Source organism: Pseudonaja textilis, chromosome Z (genome assembly GCF_049901715.1).
Source record: "Pseudonaja textilis isolate UNSWEBS1 chromosome Z, rPseTex1.2, whole genome shotgun sequence".
NCBI lineage: Eukaryota > Metazoa > Chordata > Lepidosauria > Squamata > Elapidae > Pseudonaja > Pseudonaja textilis.
In genome coordinates this window covers 65,927,327-65,950,867 of record NC_142008.1, presented here as the reverse complement: position 1 = coordinate 65,950,867, position 23,541 = coordinate 65,927,327, and the positions used below count along the sequence as shown (strand labels likewise).

General features: G+C 38.2%; 1 protein-coding gene across 4 annotated transcripts in view; it reads right to left on the bottom strand.

Moving 5' to 3' along the window:
• Positions 1 to 7,906, bottom strand: part of SEPTIN7 (septin 7) — a 117,421-nt gene extending 109,515 nt beyond the window's left edge. For all 4 annotated transcript variants that reach the window (XM_087917586.1, XM_087917587.1, XM_087917588.1 and 1 more), the window contains exon 1: positions 7,642 to 7,906. The gene's annotated coding sequence lies outside the window, so the exon portion shown is untranslated. The remainder of the gene's footprint in view (positions 1 to 7,641) is intronic.
• Positions 7,907 to 23,541: the final 15,635 nt, after the last annotated feature.

Here is a 23,541-nt window from a genome sequence, read left to right as displayed (position 1 = left end):
TCAGGGAAGTCTCCTGGGCAAAACAGTAAGAGGCCCAGGAGGCAAAAAAAATAAAAATAAAACAGCACGGAGGAGGGGTGCTGCAAAAAAGCAACACCCACCCAGTCACATAGTTATGCCCACTTAGCCACACCCACAGAACTGGTAGTAAAAATATTTGTATCCCACCCCTGTACTGGTACTTTTATTGAAATGTGGAGCTGAATGCTTTCTCTAGAATAGTTCCTGTATTATTTTTCTATCATATTCAGGTGATAGGCCTTGAATGCCAGCTCCTGACTGGAGCATGCTATGGTCTGGTTAAGGTACAGAAAACTAAAATTGAATCCAGACAGTTAAAAAGACAGTTCTTTTTAACTACGCTGAAATCTTAAATATACTTTTTGTATCATTACATTTTCAAAATCAGAGACAAGTACATTACATAACTTTTTAAAACGGACTCATCTACTCTGTTATATGGAAATATTGAAAGGGATGTGGCATTCATTCTACATTCACAGGCCTACTACAAAGATCAATTCAGGTTGAATATTTTTTCAATCTTCTGCATTCATTGACAAACGTTTCTGCAAGACACAGATATCTTAAATAAGTGAAGGGAGGACTTGTAATCTAATATTATCACAAGTTTTTCACTCCCACAAAATAGTGTCATGATCTATTTTGGAGAACAGCTTATTCTACAGTATACAGATTGGAATTTTTCATAATGAGACAGCATTAAGCCATTCACATTTTATGTATCCACTCACTAAATGTATTTAATTTCAACCACATACGAATAAAAATTCATTAGATTAGATTCAACTTTATTGTCATTGTACATGAACACAGGCAATGAAATGCAGTTAGCATCTAACCAGAAGTGCAAAACAGCAATGATAAAATAATATATGAATAAAAACTCATAATGAAGTACCAGAGATAACTATTTAGGAAGAAGCCATCAACCACACTATATCTCTTAATCTATCTTTAAGTTGAGATTATCAATCAATAACCCATCTGAGAAACTTATCAAAATAGGAAATGAGGAAAATGACTATGTTATGCTAGAATTCTTGATTTTAAACTTAATATAGGAAACATGTACTTTGGACTGTCAAAAAAAGAACATTGATAACAGGATCAAAAGAATCTAGACAGATGAGAATTTATTAAAAAGTAGATATTAAAATTACAAATAATTTTAATGAATTACTGTGTTTCTCCCAAAATATGACCTAACCTGAAAATAAGTCTTAGCCTGATTTTTTGGAATGGGCCTAATATACACTCTACCCAAAAAATAAGCCCTTGTGAAGGAGTTGGGTATAGCCAACACAGGAAGTAGCCCTTCCCTTTCTCAATCACCTCATGGTGGCTCAGCCCCTTAATTGCGGCCTGCGGATCAGCTCAGCCAGGGTGGGTCAGGAGCTGCCACTTATTCTGTCTCTCTGAGCATCTGGAGGTGTGTGGCACATTAGGATTGCCTGCTCCCCCCCACCTCTCCCCGGCTGTACCTCCTGCTGCTGGTCTTTGAGGGTTCATCACACCCCTGGCCATGCTGGTCTCGGCTGCCTTGCGACTTCAGCGGGCAAGAGTTCTGTGGTGGGATGGAGGAGGGAGGGGGAGATTGCCCCTTCCTCCTATATCCATCTGCTCCTGTCTGGTGCAGGAAAAGTTTTGGAGCTTGGAGGAGGAAGGGACGATCTTTCCTCCTTCCTTCATCTGTCTGCCCCACTGCAGGGATGCCTGCAGAGATGTGCAGGGCTGCCATGGAGCTGTTGCCCACCTAAGTGGTAGCTCACCCAACACACTTTCCACCAGTGTATAGATATGCACCTAATGGCTTTGCTTTGTTCTCACATAAATCATCCCCAAGGAAAGAAGGATCGGCAAATACCCATCCACCCCCGCTCACAGATCACTGTCTGAAAAAGTTTTCCTAATCGTGCCTCCCATTGTGCAGGTGCTTCCAATCTTCTCCCACATCTCAAGCAAAAACAGACTTATGAATGAGGTGGCCAACAAGATCTAAGGAGTGTCTGCAATTCTGTCTCCCTTCTCCACCCTCCTCACCTAAACCAGATTCCCACCCCCTCTACTCATCAGCCTTGCCAGCCCTGCAGACACACACATCCATGGTTTCAGCATAAATCATCCCCAAGGAAAGGAGGATCGGCAGAAAAATCCCCCTCCCATTTGCCTGGCGATTTATGCTGAAACTATGGATGCGTGTGAAAGGAGGTTCCCTGCACAAATGAAAGAGCTCCTATCACGTCAGCAGCAGTGCCTGAATCAAAACAAAGCACTGCGAGTCCAGGCGCCCTTCCTGTTTGTTACCTCCCTTTTGGGAAGCATTTCTTTGCTGCTGCTATTAAAGTATTCAAATTACATCCTAACATGTTTGGAAGGGAGCAGCTGCTGTTTCCCAATGCTTGGATTTGCACAGCCAGTAGCAAGAGATTGCAGGATTTATTTTTATCTCCCTTCCAAAACATGCCAGGACGGCACCGGCAGCAGGCAGAGGGATGGGGCCGCCCACTCCATGTCCAGCAGTTGCTGCAAACACATTTCAGGCAGCTGCTGCAAGCACATTTTTGGAAAGAACAGAGTCCTGCTTTTACACTTTTGATGCACTCACCAGTCGCTTGCAGTAACTGACACAAGTAACTGCCCATGCTGCTGCTGGCCTTGCAGAAGCTCTGTGCCCTCCTGGCAGTGCTACTCTCCACAGAATTGCCGAGCAGGAGCAGCCCAGCAAGGCAGCTAAGAGCAGGGCTGCCAGGAAGGTGAAGAGCTCCCGCAAGGCCAGCAGCAGCATGGGCAGTCACTCGTGCCAGTTGCTGCAAGCAAGTGGTGAATGCATCAAAAGTGAAAAGCAGGACTCGCCCCTCCCACTGGGCTGCTACTGCCTGGCGTGGGGAAAGTCAGCCAAGATCTACAACCTCTGGAGTGTCCACACACACCCGCCACCCTTCGCCAGTGGCCACCGGTACAGCCACGTTGCCTCATCTGATGCAGTCTTCATACTGCTGAGCGCCTTCTTGCAGGTCTACACAGTGCTGCAGGTGTTGGGCTAAGAGCTAAGTCCAGTACTCTTTGGGCCCTCGCAGGCACTAGCTCTCATGCCAGCTGTGTACTCCAGAGCACTTTGGAGGTCATAGATCTGGAACGACTCATCCCGCACCATGCAGGAGCAGCCCAGCAAGATAGCCAAAAGCGTTCCAGCAACAGCAGAGCCAGTAAGCAGTGCAGGCAGAGTCTGGGACATGCCAAGACCTTGGGCCACTGCAGTTGATTAAGATTTTTCTTAAAGGGGGCACGAAGCACGTGAGACCTCCTGCTGCTTTTGTAGCCTCAATCAGCTGCAAAAGTGGCTGCAATTCTTCGAGGTGGCAGCAGGAGTGCCCCTGATCAGCTGTTATGCTGTTGGTAAAACCGTTAGACAAGGAGGTACAAGGGACAGTTTGCCTCTGCTCCTGGCCACATCAGGGAGAAAAATAAGACATCCCCCAAAATAAGACCAGGTGCCATTTTTGGTGGCCCCCAAAAATATAAGACTCAGTCTTATTTTGGGGGAAACGCAGATATTTGTTATAAGGGACAATGCAGTTAGACAAGTGTGTGAAAATCTTAAAATAATGAACTTGTATAGAAGATTGAATGAGAACCAGAAATCAAGGAAAAGTATAACCAAGTAAGGATAAATGGTTCAAATAATGTGAGATAATAGAATTTTATAAAGATGAATAAAAAATGAAATCTAAAGAATAAGAGACATAATTGTCATTAGCTTTCTTACAATTATCAGAAAGATTTAAAGTAGATAAGTGAATTCATGGTATTGAACAATATAAGACAGAATTTGAGATGGATTGTGTATGAAATAATGAACATGTAATTGCCAATTGTAATTTTTTATTGAAATTTGAAACAAAAAAGGAACAGGTTAAAGAACGTACAATGGAGTGGGTTAAAAACTTTGGCTATGATATACAAATGGAACAATGGGAAAATATGTGTTGAAAGGATTAAAGTTTACATTACAACCTTAAAGATAATTTTTCTAAATGTACCTATGATGTACCTTTTCATTTTTCTAAATTACCTTTGATATATGATACCAGAAAAATTATTTAAGATGTATAAAGGTACTTCAAATTTGGTAATGTAAACAATTAGTGGGTATATAAAAAGCTAGAAAATTTTGGGTTCCAATACATACAGTTATTCAGAGGATTTAAAAGAATAATATTCCATTGAAATCAGAACTGTTCTTCCTGAAACTTAAAGATAAATATTTAGAAAGAGCCATGAAACACCATTTTTAGATATGATATCTACAGTGACATCATTGTATGTATGTACAAAAAAGGAAAGATTTGATAATGCTTACAATCGAAAAATATTTAGTGAAGATAACAGAATATGCTTAAATGGATAAATTAACTTGTTTGATTAGAGAAAATACATTATTAATTATTAAAAGCTCAGACTTTTTTGTGCAAAAAAGACAGTGAATGTATTTTATGGCTTTGACATTTAGGACAGGATAAATTATACAAACAAAATAATTTTAGAGAGTAAAATATAATTGTAGTTATATGAAGATTGCTGTGACTTCAATTTTCTACTTTGTTCTCCTTTTGCATAATTTTTATTTCTTCCCTTTTTTGTTTTACTTGTTTTTTAACTAATTTTAACTGTTGTTTTTAACTGTTGTTTAAACTTTAAATAAAACATTAGACACAATCAAGTAAAAGTTTACAAATGATGTTGCAAAGCGAAAAGCTCAGAATAAACTGAAAGGAAAATACACTACTACTACTACAGCAAAGGAATTTATTCAAATATGATCAAAAGATAAAGAATTATATCAACTGCCAAGTGAAAACCCCAAAAGTGCAGACAAATAAGAAACTTGGCTCCTTATTTTGTCCAAGTCATCTCCACAAAGAGAATAAAATTACACCAAGCAACAAAGACCAGGAAAAAGATAGAACTGGAGACTGAACCAGTCAAACAATACCTAATTTATTTAAATTTAAATGGTCAGTGATGGGTATCTTTGGACAGGACAAAAGAAGTGACAAAATTACATCATAATGCAAATGCTGCAATTTATAGGGATGTATCAGATACACAAGTACATAAACAACTTCACTCTGCACATTATGAGTTTGCTATTAGGATACTGTGTATATCAGTTTGATACTATATTTGAGATTGAAAGAAACAGCTAATGAGCTGGGACAGTCATTTATCTATGATCCCATCTATCTCTTAGAACAGATGTTCTCAAGACACTTTGGGGAGGGGGCCCTGAAGTCAAATATTTTGAAATGTATCATGTTCTATTTTCTAATACAATGAATATTGATGTAATACACAAAACCCAGAGCTCTTTGGGATCTTCAATTGTTTTTTTGAATGTAAAGGAGCCCAGAGATCAAAATGTGTAAGAACTGAATAGAAAATAGATAAAATACCATATGAGTGGAAGAAAACAAATATAAGTCTTTAAAAATATGAAAAAGGGATTAAAGAACCACAGCCTAATAACAAAAATGTAGACACATAGGAAGATTGCACAACAATCTTGAAAATGAAACACTGCAATATTTATCAGAAGTCACATACACTTGTCAAGAACAAATCTTGCCAGACTGGATATTTTTATGCAGAAGATGAACAGCCAGCTATTCAGAACGAATTAATTTGGTTTTTACACTGAAAAGGGATTGGACTAAAAGGCCCTTTTCAAAAGTATGATAAACCAGTCATAAAAATTAGGTTCAAAAATAATTCCACTTCTATACACAAGATTTAATTTAGCATCACTGAAATCTGGACCCAATCCATTATTAGTTCAGCTTTTTGTAGATATTCTTGAAATATCCAATTTCTATAATTATCTTGGAAATGTTTGTGGAATGAATGCAATTTGATAAAACATGAGTAGTTTTCAGCACATTCTCCTATTTATTTCTAATTAAATTTATACAATTAAAAATATTAACAGAATTGAAACCTATAGACCAGAAGTGTCAAACTGGCGGCCTGTGGACTGGATGTGTTACACACAACCTACACTATGCAAATGGGGAAAACGTCATGAAAGGCCACATGTTGGCAAAATGACATCTTGAGTTTAGCACCTGTGCTTGGTTTAGCACCTGTGCTGAAAATTCATGAATTTTTCGATCCAGTGTGCATTTAAGCGGAAACAGCATTAATTTCATTAAATTGGATCCAAATTTATCATGAAATAAACTATTAAAATCAAAATGCATTTATACACCCAATCAAACTTTCTCCCAATCTAACAGCAATTCAATCTTCCCATCCCTCTGAAGCAGTTTTAAAATGAAGCAATCTAACTACAATGTATGTAAAAATTGTTTAGCAATCACTGATACAAGCTCAACAACAGCAAATCTGTTAAGTGTTTTGTCATATTTAAAGTTTTACCTGGGTCAAGTATATTGAAAGTTCATGGTATTAATAATTGAAATTACCTGAAATGTTATACAAATGTTTACATGAATACTCTTGAACTAGAAAATTAATCAGTATTTCAGAATGGTTCTAAATATTAGCATGAATAAGAAACATTTTCTTTTAAAAAACAAAATTAGAATTAAAATGAATATTTAAATTTTACAACTTAAAAAAAAACATTTCTAGAAGATCCACAGTAGGCAAACTCAAATTATCCTACATACCATAGCAATACAGAATAGTCTGGAATGCTCTTTCCAAGGTGTAATTGAACAACCAGAATGAAATCACATGCAGCCACAAGTACAATTAAATTCTTTTGAAAACGATTACAACTTTAACTTAGAGTACTATAATAACTACAGAGAAAACAGCAATGTTTATGCTGCCAAGTACACGTTCATTTTGGTCTTTTTTTCTTGCTTTGAGATTTTTTTTGATATTGCCTAATCATCTCCTACCACCCCAAACTTATATAGTGCCTTGTATTCCTCTTAATACCATCCATTCCAAAATTAGATAGTTTGGAACAACGGACGCAAAGAAAAGGAACGTTTTCGAGCATTATAGTTTCCTGCATTAAAAATGAGGGTGAGCCGCAGAAAGTACCCGCCGTAAAATAAGACGCAGGAAATGAGTCCGCGCGCCGGGAGGTTCCAATCAGCAATTCTCTTCTTTCAGATTGAGAGAACTCGGAAGCTTGAACGAAAGCGCAGTGGGGGAAAAAGGAAAAGAAGAATTTGAATGAGCGAGCAGGGCGGGGAACTGAGAGCTAAATGACCGAGAAGAATCGAACCAAAGTGGGTATAGAGGGAGACTTTTGCTTTGGAAAGAAAACGAGCTTCAACCCAGAGCTCCAAGAAATTGAGAGAAGGTTGCGACGAGCCTCTCTCAGCTGAAAGGAAGAAATGTGGTTTTGGTTAACTATTAGTTGAGTGCGAGCCTCCACGAAGTCGAGCAGCAAGCGTGGATAGCTGAGGCTCGGCCCCTCGCTACAGCCTTCGCCGCCACCGGAAGCAGCGCGAAGGAAGAAATAAACTGAAGGTACCTAAACGGGCCCGGGACCTGCTCCTCCATCTGTCACCGTCTCCGCCCAAGTCGGCATTTCCATTACCGCCCTTCCCCAACAACAGAAAAGAGCTCAGGATGGAGACTCACCCATGGTGTTGGTGGCGGCTGTGGCTATTCTTGCTGACGTTCTTCCCACTCAACTGCGGCGGCAAGGAACGAAATGATCTCCACCCTCACCTAATAGTAGTGGTGCTTCTGCTACTACTCCCGCTGCACCAATCCCGCAACGCTCAGTCCGCTGCGTAACCGCCAAACAGCCTAATGACGCCTACGCACACGTACTGAGAGGCCGAAGGGGCTGGGAGACTCTGCTGACTCCCTTCTTTATCCTCTTCCGGCCTGGTCTAAGATATCGCGAGAATTTCCACCCCGAAAATATTTAATCTTGTCCGCCATCAGTTTTCTCCCTCCCTTCTTTTCTGTCCCAACCGCTAAGGCACTTTCCTCCATCTTTATCTCGGGCATATTTCTCCATCATGAAACTTAAGTAATGTCTATGAAAATAAGCTCTTTGGGGTTTTATATCGTACCGAACCTGGATATATAGTAATTACTATAGATAAGTACTTACTTAGGAGCGATTACAGTTTCTGCAAGGGAAGCAACCAAAACCAAAATATTTTGCCCATCTCAAAGATGAATGCCATGGTTACTGCGCAAGAGTTATTTTAATTGCGAGGGAGGAGCTGTTCATGGGCTGGCGTAGTCTTGCGAGGCTTTCATGGGTTAGGCCTCTAGTCCCACAGAAAGTGTGGAAAAAGCGCCAAGAGTTTTTCAAGGAGGGGAGGTAATGATAAGAGAACTGTAGCTAAGAGGAAGGTCAGCTCTGAATGATGGATAAAAAAATCTGTGAAAAATGAAGGTGAAACGACTGCGTGGATCACTGGACATTGGAACATTTAAACAACGGAACTTCGCAAGCTCCTCCTTGCTCTCTTTTTCTCACCACAAAGTGTTCTCTAAGCTCTGTGGGCATTGCATGTCAGAACAGCTAGACACAAAGACAGCCCCCCATGTATTGCTCTGCTGAATAATTAATTCTCACAACATTGTCAAACTATCTAGAAAGGAAGTATTACCATCATTATCTTTCCTATTACCTTATGACTATAACTTTGTTGCTTTTATCTTACAATTTAAATTGTTTAATACCCTAGTATGATTTATGTTGATTGCTTATTTAATATATATGACTATCACTAAATGTTGTATCTAATAGTTTTATGATGAATGTAGTTTTACAACGACTATGATAATTACCACTATTGTATGTACACTGAGAGCTTATGTACCGGATATAAATTCCTTGTGTGTCTAATCACATTTGGACAATAAAGAATTATTCTTCTAATAGTAAAACAACAAGGGCTTCAGGTCCATAAAAACGGTTTGATTTTTACTATGTTGCACTGCGTTTGAAATCATGAGAAAAATGGTTTGTGGGGCATCTTTGCCTCCATATAACTTTATGTTGCAACCTTGTTGGAGTCATTACTTCAACACAAAAATCACAGAAGCTTTTCCAAATTCAGCTTATTCTACTGTTTAAAAAGGAATATCACACACCTGAATTTGGGCAGATTAAATAACAGTTAAAATATAAATAATTTGTGCATTGTAACAACCACAAAAACATGGACAGTAATGTAAGTATTTCAGGAATTATTATGTGCAATCCACTCAATCCCTACCCTTTATGACTACGTATCCTGATGTCTTTCCAGTCTAGAGAAATGATCTAGGATTTAAATGTGGCACAGGATTTCTAGCACAAAATGGCTAAATCTCATCTCACTATCTGAGATACAAATTTCTTTTACTAATAAAGATACCAGCACAAAATAAACAAGGCACTTTATAAGTTAGGACATAAATGTGGTTATCTCTCCAGTATTTCTCCCCTAATGTCACAATGAAGATACAGACTTCTATTCATAAAGGCTTTAACAAACATTCTCTGTTTCTGGAAGAAAAAAAAACCTAAGTGAAAACATTAAAATGGATGGTTTGTTTTTCTGTTTGTATCAATAAGGATTGTATCAAGTTATTTTTCCAATGCAGTCCTTCCAAAATCAGGATATACTGTACAATAGTGGTTCTCAATCTCTGATCTGCAAATGCTGAGGGGATGTGATGGCTTGAAAAACATGTTCTGATTTAAATCTTAAGTTAAATTTTGGGAGTCCATGGCCACAAAACATATTTAAAGAGGATCCATGGTGAAGAAAAGGTTGAGAACCATTGCTACAAAAACTGGCTGTATTCATACATAGATAGATAGAATTCTTTATTGGCCAAGTGTGATTGGACACAAGGAATTTGTCTTCAGTATGTAAGCTTTCAGTGTACATAAAAGATATAAGTGATAAATCATTATAGTCATCATAAATACCTTCATCAAGAATCAGAAGACACAACAGTTAATAGTCATGATACTAAATAAGCAATCAACATAATCATACTAGGAAACTAAATTGTAAAGATACAAGCAACAAAGTTATAGTCATAAGTAGAAAAGGAATAAGTAATAGTAAAGATGAGAAGAATAAGAGTAATACAGTCTTAGTAAATAGTTTGACAGTATTGTGGGAATTAGTTGCTTAGCAGAGTGATGGCCCGGGGTAAAAACTGTCCTTGTGTCTAGTTGTTGTGGTGTGTAATGCCCTATAATGTCATTTTGAGGGTAATAGTTGAGGGTAATTTTGAGGGCAATTGTTTTTTCTGCAGTTCTAATTATCCGCTGAAGTCTCTGTCTGTCTTGTTTGGTTGCGGAGCCAAACCAGACAGTTATAGAAGTGCAGATAACAGATTCATTAATTCTTGTGTAGAACTGTATCAATAGCTCCTTGGGCAGTTTGAGCTTTCTGAATTGGTGCAGAAAGAATATTGTTTGCTTTTTTGATGACCTTTTATGGTAGGTGTCCATTTTAAATCTTGAGATATTCCAGAACCTAGAAACTTGAAGCTCTCTGCTGTTGATACTGTGTTGTCTACCGTAGTATTGTAAGAGGTGGTAGCATAGGAGGATTCCTCCTAAAGTCTATTATCATATGGTTTTCAGTATTTTTAGTTCAAGATTGTTCTGGTCACACCACAAGGCTAATTGTTCAACCTCCCGTCTGTATGCAGATTTAGGAGGTTGAATAACTATCCTTGTGGTGCGATCAGAATAATCTTGAACTAAACACACTCAAAACGTTGGTATTTATACCACATGCTGTTTGTCCTTTAAAAAAAGCAATATTTCTAAGTTTGCTTTTTACCCTGAGCTATAAACTTAACAATGCAATGCAAAGCAAAATATGCTAGATTAAAATTTTCAGTAGTGTTACTAATATAGCTGTTGTAGGTTAAAGCTTACAGCAATTGGAATTGAAAGAATATTCTGTAGGTGACATGAACATTAATAGGAACTACATAATGACTAAGCTTATTTCCTAAATCAAAATGCATAATATAATCATTTGTGAATAATGTAATGCAACACACTAATCTCAAAAAGAATACATCTTATACACGTTTATAATACATCTCATCAGATTATTTAAAAACTGCAATCTTGTATACATTTTCTTAGTACATTCATCAAACTCACTGAAACTTTTATATTAGTGTAAGTTTCTTGCATTAATTTCTTTTATTAAGTATGTCAGCCATAAAGGTCTAATATATGATAGACTGACATTTTTACATCCAATTATGTGCTGATCTTCCTCAAGTCTAATGAATGGAAAATAATGTAATTGCAAATTGTTTAAAAGATGTAAGCATCAACACATTGTGTACTCAACAATTGTAACAAAAAAATCTTGTTTTGAGAAGTGTTTCTTATGTTGCATTGGTGAATGTCCATTGCATTAGTTATCCAAAGAAAGGAGCTTTGATCCAAATAAATCCAATGATGTAATCTTGGTGAGAGGCACACACATATACTTATTATCTGAAATTGAAAGAGTATTTTGTTGTAAATATAGTAGTAGTAGTAAATCTATTTTTATGTCATGATGTTGTTGTTGTTTTTAGTTGTGAAGTCATGTCCAACCCATCGCAACCCCATGGACAATGTTCTTCCAGGCCTTCCTGTCCTCTACCATCCTCTGGAGTCCATTTAAGCTCACGCCTACTGCTTCAGTGACTCCATCGAGCCACCTCATTCTCTGTCATCCTCTTCTTCTATTGCCTTCAATCATTCCCAGCATTAGTCTCTTTTCCGGTGAGTCCTTCCTTCTCATTAGGTGGCCAAAGTATTTTGAGTTTCATCTTCAGGATCTGGCCTTCTAAAGAGCAGTCAGGGTTGATCTCCTCTAGGACTGACCGATTTGATTGCCTTGCAGTCCAAGGGTCTTTGAACTATGAAGACTCATGTGAGTCTTCTTCAGCACCATAGTTCAAAGGCCTCAATTCTTTGGCGCTCAGCCTTTCTTATGGTCCAACTTTCACAGCCATACATTGCAACTGGGAAAACCATAGCCTTGACTATATGCACTTTTGTTGGCAGGGTGATGTCTCTGCTTTTTAGTATGCTGTCTAGATGTACCATAGCTTTCCTCCCCAGGAGCAAGCGTCTTTTAATTTCTTGGCTGCAGTCCCCATCTGTAGTGATCTTGGAGCCCAGGAAAATAAACTCTGTCACTACCTCAATTTTTTCCCCCATCTATTTGCCAGGAATTGAGGGGGCCAGATACCATGATCTTAGTTTACTGAATGTTGAGTTCAAGCCAACTTTTGCACTCTCCTTCTTTACCTGCATCAAGAGGCTCTTTAGTTCCTCTTCACTTTCTGCCATTAGAGTGGTATCATCTGCATATCTGAGATTGATGATATTTCCTCCCAGCAATCTTAATTCCAACTTTTGATTCATCTAGCCCTGCCTTTCTCATGATGCACTCTGCAAAGTTTTTTTCTTCCTGAGCCCCAGGGGAGCTTTCTTGGAGCAAAAATGCCCCCCAGGAGGCTTGCCCGAGGCCCAGAAGGCCCCCAAAATGGGTGGGGGGTGGCTGCAAAAAAGCCACATCCACCCAGTCACATGTCCACACCCACCTAGCCACGCCCACAGAACCAATAGTGAAAAATTTTGAATCTTACCACTGGTATACAACCTTCCCGGACTCCTTTCCCAATTTTGAACCAATCAGTGGTTCCATGTCCAGTTCTCATTGTTGCCTCTTGACCTGCATATAGGTTTCTCAAGAGACAAATAAGATGGTCTGGTACTCCCATCTCTTTAAAGACTTGCCACAATTTGTTGTGAGCCACACAATCAAAGGCTTTAGCATAATCATTGAAGCAGAAGTAGATATTTTCTGAACTCCCTAGCCTTCTCCATGATCCAGCATATGTTGGCAATTTGATCTCTAGTTCCTCTGTCTCTTCGAAATCCTGCCTGTACTTCTGGTAATTCTCAATCCACATACTGCTGGAGCCTAGCTTGTAGGATTTTGAGCATAGCTTTTCTAGCATGTGAAATGAATGCAATGATGCGGTGGTTTAAATATTCTTTGGCATTGCCCTTCTTTGGAATTGGAATGTAAATTGATCTTTTCCAATCCTCTGGCCATTGTTGAGTTTTCCAAATTTGCTGGCAAATTGAATGTAATATTTTAAGATTTTGAATAGCTCAAGTGGATTATTGTCACCTCCCCTAGCTTTGTTGTTGCTCAGATTTCCCAAGGCCCATTTGATTTCAGATTCTAGGACTTCTGGCTTGAGGTCAGTGATCACTCCACCATGATTATCAGGGACGTTAAGCTTGTTCTTGTATAGTTCTTCTGTGTAATTTTGCCACCTCTTCTTAATCTCTTCTACCTCCGTTAGGTCCCTGCCATTTTGGTCCTTTATCATGCCCATCTTTGCATGAAACTTTCCCTTCATATCTCCAATTTTCTTGAAGAGGTCTCCAGTCCTCCCTATTCTATGGTTTTCTTCTATTTCTTTGGACTATTCATTTAAGAAGGCTTTCTTATCTCTTCTCGCTCTTCTCTGGAATTCTGCATTCAATTGGGTGTATCTTTCTCCCTTGCCTTTCGCTTCCCTTCTTTCCTCAGCTATTTGCAAAGCTTCCTCAGACAGCCATCTTGCTTTCTTGCATTTCTTTTTCTTCGGGATAGTTTTAGTTAATACCTCTTGTACAATGTTGCAAACCTCCATCCATACATCTTCAGGCTCTCTGTCTATCAGATCTAATTCCTTAAATCTATTTGTCACCTCTACTGTGTATTCATCAGGCTTATGATTTAGTTCATACCTGAATGGCCTAGTGCTTTCCCCTACTTTCTTCAATTTAAACTTAAATTTTGCAACTAGAACCTCATGACCTGAGCTACAGTCAACTCCTGGTCTTATTTTACTGACTATATAGAGCTTTTTACTGACTGCAGAGCACATAGTCAATTTGATTTCTGTGTTGACCATCTGGTGATGTCCATGTGTAGAGTCGTATTTTGGGTTGTTGGAAAAGAATTTTTGCTCTGACCATCGTATTCTCTTGACAAAATTCTACCAGCCTGTGCCCTGCTTCATTTTCTACTTCAAGGCCAAAATTGCCTGTTATTCTGGTTATCTTTTGGCTTCCTACTTTAGCATTCCAATCCCCCATGGTGATAAGGACATCAATTTTTTTGGTGTTAATTCATCATTTTTAAGGTGTTGTAAGGCTTCATAGAACCGGTCAGTTTCCTCCTCTTCAGCACCAGTGATTGTGGCATAGACTTGGACAACTGCGTTGTTGAATGGTTTGCCTTGGATTTGAACTGAGATCATTCTGTCATATTGGGGGATGGTATCCCACTATTGCTTTTCCTACTATTTTATTGACTATGAAGGCTACTCCATTTCTTCTGAGAGATTCTTGCCCACAGTAGTATACCTGATGGTCATCTGAATTAAATTTACCCATTTCTGTCCATTTTAGTTTGATGATTCCTAAGATGTCAGTGTTCAGTCATGTCATCTCTTGTTTGATCATGTCCAGCTTGCCTTGATTCATGGATCTTATATTTCTGGTTTCTATGGAGTATAGATCTTTGCAGCATCGGACTTTCCTTTAACCACCAGATACATCCGCAGCTGAGCGTCCTTTCAGCTTTGACCTAGTCGCTCCATTCTTTTTGGCACTACTATTACTAGCCCTCTGATCTTCCCCAGTAGCATATTGGACACCTTCAAATCTGAGGAGCTCATCTTCCAGCGTCATATTTTTTTTGCCTTTTGGTACTGTCCATGGGGTTGCCATTTCCTTCTCCAGTGGATCATGTTTTGTCAGAGCTCTCTGCTGTGACCTGTTTTTTTTGGGTGGCCCTGCCCAGCATAGCTCACGGCATCATTGAGCTATGCAAGCCCCTTCGCCACGACAAGGCAGTAATCCATGAAAGTTTACTTCTGCCAACCTAGCAGTTTGAAAGCTTGTAAAAAATGCAAGTAGAAAAATAGGGACCACTTTGGTGGGAAGGTAATAGCGTTCCATGTGCCTTCGGTGTTTAGTCATGCTGGCTGCATGTCCACAGAGATGTCTTCGGACAGCATTGGCTCTTTGGCTTTGTAACAGAGATGAGCACCATCCCCTAGAGATGGAAACGACTAGCACATATGTGTGAGGGGAACCTTTACTGTATGTCATGATATTGTACAATAGGACAAATTCTTATTCTCTTAGCAGTTTTTAGATAAGTTTTCCAGGCTTTAAATATATATTGGGTACTTTATATTAAGCTTATCAGAAACATCATTGGTAAAAATTAATATTTTGTTGTAAATAAAATAAATATAAATGATGGATCAAGACTGAACAAAGCTAGTTTCAAGTCGTTTCAATCTAGCTTTGTCTGCACTGCAGTGGGAGAGTTTGAACCAATCATGGTATCTCAGTTCAACGTACTTTCTATGTTTGTTGTAGATAATATAGAAGAGAATCCTATGCAGTCGGTGCTCCTTAAGAAAATATTGATTCCAATAAACAGATAAGTGTAGTCTATAGCAGTAGTAACAAGTAGTTATTTCAGAATCTTTGAAGAGACTAAGGAACATATGAATAATAATATGATCCAAGATGGCACTGTCGATGGCTGCCTCGGTGAAATGCTCTCTAATGGTTTCTTTATTCTTTATTATTATCTGCAATCCACTATGGATTTCATACTCACAAGACCATCTGCTAAGAATTAGGCAATGTTTCCTTAAGGAGCAGCTTTCTGATTCCTCACCCCCACCTGTCTTTGCAAACACAGAGGAGATTCTAACTAATTCCCTGGTGCTATGGATTACAACAAACAAAGGAGGAAAGTGACAACACCGAAAAAGGAGACAAGGTAAACAAGCGGGAATTTTAAACAGACTAAGGAATGGGGGGAAAAACTCCTCTCCCTTCAAACTTTCTGACTAATTTACGCTCTGACTAATTTACACTCACTTGCTAACAAGATGGATGAAATTCATCTCTTAAATAGATGGAATTCTGATTTCTGTAATTCTGTTGTTCTTTGTTTTACTGAAAGATGGCTTAATCCACAAATTCATGGAAACAACATCATATACATCCCAGGATAAAGACATTTAAATCAGACAATTGAAGAGACATCAGGTAAAACAAAGGGTGGAGGATTAAGTTGTTTATATATCAACAACAGCTGGTCTCAGGATATAACTACAATATATAAATTCTGTGATGAAAACTTAGAGTCTTTACATATCAACTGCAAGCCATTTTATTCTCCACGTGAGTTCTCATTTGTCCTAATAGCTGTGTATGTTCCTCCACAAGCCTGTGTAAACAAGGCATTATGAACTCTTGCTGATCAAATTATGGAGGCTGAAGCCAAACACCCAGGTTCCCTTCCCATCATTTTAGGAGATTTCAATCAAGGAAATTTAAGAAAAGAGCTCCCAAAATATTTCCAGCATGTCTGTGATGACCTGTAGTCTCTCAAAATAACCCAAAACCCAAAACATACATTAAAGTCCGGTAATGCCTTCAACTTAAACTTCACTGTTTTATTAGGCACAGTTTAAAGTCACAAAAGTAAATAAAGAGGCAAAAGAAAAATCAAAACAAACCACATTGACAAGAGTTCCAAAGCAAGCCAAGATAATTACTCATACAATCCAGGAAAATAACGGGGAGAGTCTATGGGAAGAATGCCAACACAGATAAACCTCTTTCAAAGGAAACAATTACTGACTCCAGCAATTCTAACTGTGTAGTTACAAACTTATATACATAGCTCCCAGCTGCAAGCCACAAGGAGGATCATGGTAATCTCATCTTGAGTAGACCTCACTTTTCCCTGATCTTCTCCCTGCATGACCTAGGATGGATAGGGGATGGGCCTGGATCCTCCTCTGACTGCTCAACCGGCCTCTGCCCTTCCCCAGCCTCCTCCAGCACCTCTGGAGCCACAGTCCCACTCCCTGTTGGCTGTTCCTCCTCTTCCTCAGAGTCAGTCTCCACCAGGGACATGACATTTCAGTTCAGCATTCAATACCATCATTCCAGACATTCTTCTAAGTAAATTAAACCAAGTAAGTGGATCATAAGCTTCCTAACAGACAGGAAGAGCAGGTGAAGCTAGGCAGAATCACATCTGATACCTGTACAATCAGCACAGGGCCCTCCCAAGGCTGTATGCTTTCTCCACTTCTCCCTATATACCAATGACTGAATCTCAAATGATCCATCCGTTAAAACACTGAAGTTTGCTGATGACATAGCAGTGATTGGTCTCATTCGAGATGACAAATCCACATACAGACAGGAGGTTATACAACTTGCCTCGTGGTGTAACCAGAACAATCTGGAACTGAACACACTCCAAACCGTAGAAATGGTGGTAGACTTTAGAAGAAACCCTCCCATTGTACCATCTTTTACAATACTAGACAACACAGTATCAACAGTAGAGACCTTCAAATTTCTAGGTTCTACTATATCACATGACCTAAATGGACACCTAACATCAAAAATGTCATCAAAAAGCACAACGAAGAACGTTCTTTCTGCACCAACTCAGAAAGCTCAATCTGCCCAGGAGCTGCTGATCCAGTTCTACAGATGAATTATTGAGTCTATCATTTGCACCTCTATAATATCTGGTTTGGTTCTGCAACCCAACAGGAAAGACACAGACTTCAGAGAATAATTAGGACTGAAGAAGAAACAATTACTACCAACCTGCCTTCAACTGAGGACTTGTATATTGCACAAGTCGAAAAGAGGGCTGTGAAAATATTCACAGACCCCTCACATCCCAGACATAAATTGTTTCAACTCCTTCCCTCAAAACAATGCTATAGAGCACTGCACACCAGAACAACTAGACACAAGAACCGTTTTTTCCCCAAAAGTCATCACTCTGCTAAACAAGTAATTCCCTCAACACTGTTCAACTATCACAAAGTCTGCACTACTATTACTGTTAATCTTCTCATCACTCCTTATCACCCATCTCTTCCTGCTTGTGACTGTATGACTGTAACTTTGTCGCTTATATCCTTATGATTTATATTGACTGTTTCCTAGTATGATTTGATTGTTGATTGTACCCTATGACTATCATTTAGTGTCGTACCTTATGATTCTCGACTCTTGACAAATGTATCTTTTCTTTTATGTATACTGAGAGTATTTAAACCAAGACAAATTCCTTGTGTGTCCAATCACACTTGGCCAATAAAGTATTCTATTCTATTCTATTCTATTCTAGTATTTATCATTTGAATATCAGGCTGGAACTCTCTGAGTACTTTCTGATAGTTCTGGTCAGGTGTTGACTTTGCAATGGGAAGTAACTTTATTCTTGGAAAGCTTATTTTATCAAGATCCCAATTTTCTGGGGAAATAATCTTTTTTCAGTAGCCCCACAGCAGCAGTGGAATGGGTTGTGATTTGTTATTTTTCTCTTCAGCGTAAAAGTGTGTAAGGGAGGAACTGCACAGCTGGCTTCTTTCAGTACCATTTATCTTTTGCAGGATATTTTCTGCATTCTTGGCCATGTCCTTGAATATCAAACCAAAAATGAAGAATGTTATCTAAGAATGTCTGTTTCCCAAATATTCTGGGTTGTTATTAATGCAGAGACATCCAAATTTTTCTTTTATGAGCATTGGCAGACATTTTATCAGACAGCAAAAAGAGTCAAAATGGGAAACAGAGCTAACTGAATATCCTTTCTGAAAGACCAGCTCTATAATATGGCTCTTCTGTTCCTGAACTGTATTGAAATGCTCGTTTACCAGAAAACTAAATTTTGTTTTAAGATTGGGTTGTTTTTTTCTTTAGCTTATAAGTGATAGTATATATATATTTCATCAGAAGTAGTTCAGTCCTTTGCCAACTAGATCTAATAATTGTTACACAGTATTATATTATTTGTGCTCTGCTTTGTATTGTACTGTGACATAACTAATGCTGCCTGTTTCAGTTTGAGGCTTCCCAGAATTCGCTTCTCTCCCTTAGTTCCTATAGTTGTGCAGTTACAAAATGCTATTTGCACCAACTTGAATATTAACACAGGTTCTGCGCAATTTCACTTTGAAATCAAAAATATCTATGACATCTCTATGACTTTAACCTCAACCAAAATAGTAGAGTCAAGCATTATTTTAGGCCCCGGTTTAATGATGAATGCATTGTGACCAAGACTAAATTAACAGAGACATATAGGACAGACATATGGACATACAGAGCCATATGCTACTTACAGGGACTGGATCCTGCAAGGTCAAAAACTCTTAAAAGAAGTTTGCTTAAACAAAAATGCCGGAATCTGCAGACTCAACTGAACATTGATAGAAGTTCAGCTGGAGAATAATTTTTTTCTGTGTTCTGGTACTTCAGCCTTCTTTCCATAAGATTTCAATTGAGCTATTCAGCTTTCTCGAGGTCTGGATAAAATATTTTCAAGCTCTATTCAGTGATACCCAAAAGCTTTGAACTTTGCAACTTATGGCTATGTTCCCAGAGTCTTTGGCTACCTTCTCCAGTATCAATGCCTAGGTTTCTTGAGAATGAGATTTCATGAAAATATTTAATACACATCAGTTAGAGTGTTCCTGATTTTCTTTCCAATTCCCATTCAGAATAGGCCAAAAAGCAAGGATGCATCTTCTCACACCTTTTTATATTTTACCATAATTCTTTAGTATGAGCCCTGACAAAATTTGAGATTAACTCTCCCAAAATTAGCAAACAACTAATTTGGTTTTCCTTTATGTACATTATTATTGTCTCCAATTCAAATGGACTTGAGATGGATTTTTTGCTGTTTATTTTGAATAAGAAAATTACATTATTTCTAATCGTTTATTAGATTCACAGATTGGAGTGATCTCTATATTTACCTGTAGCTTTTTAACATAAAATTCTAACTCAAATTATACCTTTATCAATACAGGTAGTCCTCACTTAATGAACACAACTACTTCATTGGTAAGCGACAGTTGTGAAGTGAACTAACCGTCAATGACTGCACTGGGCTTAGAATATCAGTTATGCTTCAGTTATTAAGTAAATCATCTGTGGTCATTAAGTAAGATACCATATGATTTAACTTATGATTTTACTGCTCGCTTCATTATTGACCTAGTTTATTTGAAGCCGGTTGTGAAGCTCAAATGGCAATCATGACAGAGGGACAATGTGACTGTCATAAATGTGTTCTAGTTGCAAAGCACTCAAATGCAATTGTGAATGCAGGGACTGTTACAACAGTCATAGGCTTGAAGAATAAATTAGTTATTTTTTCAGTGCTGTCATAAATTTAAACAATCACTAAATAGGGTAGACTCTAAAGCAAGGCTGTCAAACTCCCAGCCTTGAGCTGGATGTGTCACATGCTGGCCACACCCACACCCAGTTTAGCAAAGGGGAAAAAGTCCCAATATATCACGTGACGCCACCGTGACAATGTGAGTTTTACACCACTGCTTTAGAGCAGCCATCGCCAACTGGTGGTCCATGGACCACTGGTGGTCCGCAAGAAAATTTTGGTGGTCCGCAGAAAAATTATTTGCATTTTTTATGTTGCACTAAATTAGGGATCCTCAAATTATGGCCCCTTGGCCGGATACATGCAATGAGCATTTGTGTTGCTGCAGACAGTCTCCCCCTCAGGGTCTTTTTTGTGCAGGTAGGAGGCAGAAATTCCAACTTGGGGTCTGCTTGAGTCTCCTGGTGTGGGGCTTTGGGCTGGAGGGAAGTGCCTCTGGTGGTGAAGAGCCGGAGGGCCTTGTTCCAGTGGGACTGCATTATGGTCTGGAACTGACTTACCATCTCAGCCCACTGAGCCTTCAGGCCCATGTCCTGGATCTGTCTGTGTGTAGTGGCTCTTGATGCCCTGACTCCAGCCTCAGTCCAATCCTTCTGAAAGTCCCCAACACTTTTGAATGGCCTTTTTCTGACAATCCTCTCCAGGCTGCGGTTATCCCTGCTGCTTGTGCAGCTTTTCCCTTCCACATAACTTTCTATATTAATGTGCTTTGATACAGCACTTTGGGACCATCCAATTTCGTTTGCAATTACCTTTTGAGGCTTTCCTTCCTTATGGAGGTTGTCAGTGATGGTTTTCTGCACAACTGTCAGATCAGCAGTCTTTCCCATGATTGTGGATCCTACTGAACCAGACTGAGAGACCATTTAAAGCCTCAGGAACCCTTTGCAGCTGTTATGGCTTAATTAACTGATTAGAGTGGGACACACTTTGAGCCTAGAATATTGAACCTTTTCCCAATATTCTAATTTTCTGAGATTGTGGATTTGGGGTTTTCATGAGCTGTAAGCCATAATCATCACAATTATGTCAAATAACAACTTGAACTATCTTGCTTTGCATGTAATGAGTCTATCTCATATATTAGTTTTACCTTTTAAGTTGCATTACTGAAATAAATGAACTTTTGCACAATATTCTAATTTTTTGAGTTTCACCTGTATATTCACATTTTACAGCGTGGTCTAAGCAGTAGATACACTTGTACTTTTCTTCTGATAGCATGTTATACATTGTCATAATAACTCCTTCATCATTTTAAACTCTATATCTGCATACATGTAGTTTATTTACATTTATTTACACTTCACCCTTATTTTTCCAAAAAGTTACAAGATCATTAGATGTCACCTTTTCTTTATCCAGTCGTACCAGATATCCCATGTTTATAGTATTCACTGTCTTGCTTATCTTTTAACAACTTAGTTAGTCTATCCATCTCGGCACATTCATGTACCTTATTGATTATTGTATTTTCTGAAGGGGTCATAGCCAATTTCCAATTTTGAGCAAAACTTATTCTAGTTGCCATAATAATGTGAAGAATCAAATATTAGTGCTTCCTATTCATATTTGGTTCTAACATGCCTAATAAAAAAAAATCCGGTTTCAATTTTACTTTCTTTTATTTCTTCTATCCATATTCTAATTTTTTGCCAATATTTTCATGCATGGAGGCATGTCCACCACATATGGAAATATATTCCCTGATTATAATTACATTTCCAACACTTGAGTGTCATGTTTGGGAACATTTTGGCTAATTTCGCTGGCAGTAAGTGCCAGCGATGAAACATTTTATATAAGTTCTCTTTGTAAGAGACCAACATCGTTAATCTATAGTTTATCTGCCAAATACGTTCTCACTGGTCTAAGCTGATAGTATGGCCCAGATTTTTAGCCTAAATTACCATACTTTCTTTGATGGTTTCCTCCTTTATTTTACAGTCTAATAGACAGTTGTAAGTTTTACTGATCATTTTTTTCCTTCCCCTTGCCATATTTTATCTAACTCTTACTGGATTGTGTAAAAGCCAAATTGTTCTTTATCCTTATTATTATGTGCTTGCACTTGCAGATACGGCCACCATCCTGTCTCAATTCCCTGAAATTGTAATTGGTTCCCAGTTTTTAGTTCCCCTTTTTCATTTAGCAAATCTCTATATTTTATCATTTTGATACAGTCCAGAACATTGGGGTGTATTACTGCTTCTATTGTTGATAACCATAATGGCACCTTTATATAATGGTTCCTTTTTATTTTTTCCCATGTGTTTAGCAAGGCATCTCTCACCCAATGTCTTTGAAAGTAAGAGTGGTATTTACTCTTCCTGTCCCAGATAAATGCATACTAGCTAAGTTGTAGGTCAAAACCTTCTAACGTTAGTATCCTTCTATTTGTCAAATTGATCCAATCTTTAAGCCATGTGGCTATTATCGCCTGATAATATAATTGAAACTCTGGGAGACCAAAACCTCCTTTCTTTCTAGTATCTTGTAATAATTTGTATTTTATCCTGGCTTTTTTTTCTGCCAAATAAATTTTGAAATTTGTTTGTTTAAATGTTAAAAAAATAAAAAAAATCCCCAACTTGACTGGCACCATCTGGAATGTGAATAGCAACTTTGGTAAGACATTCATTTTTATTATTGCAATCCACCCTAACAAGGAAAGTTGTATCCTGGCCCAATTATATAAATCTTTTAACATTTGGATTATCATTTAACTTTATCTTTTTTAACATAATTTATCATAATTATCCTTTTTGATTGAGGAACACTTAGCTGTCAACCAGATCCCGAGATATCTTACTTTATTTACTACCTGCATACCTAACTTGGTTGCTAATTCTTCATTTTGTTTTTTTGTGCAGTTTTTCATTATTAATTTGGTTTTTTTTCTATTAATTTTCAGCCCACCCACCTTTCCAAATTCTTCTATTTTGTTCATTAGTATGGTGCTTGTTTCTTTTGTGTCTTCCATTATGAATACCATATCTTCAGCGAAGGCTTGAAGTTTATACTCCTCTTTTTTAATATTTAATCCTTTGATATTTTGGTTCTGTCATATTTGTGTAATGTCTCCATTCATTATTATTTTTGCTGTTTGTGTCTTATAGATTGTTTTGATAAGTCCCAGAAAGTTTTCGCCAAATTCTGTTCTTTTTGAATAAGCGTTATATATGCCTCTATCCATGATTTCAGTACTTTAGCGCATTCAAGG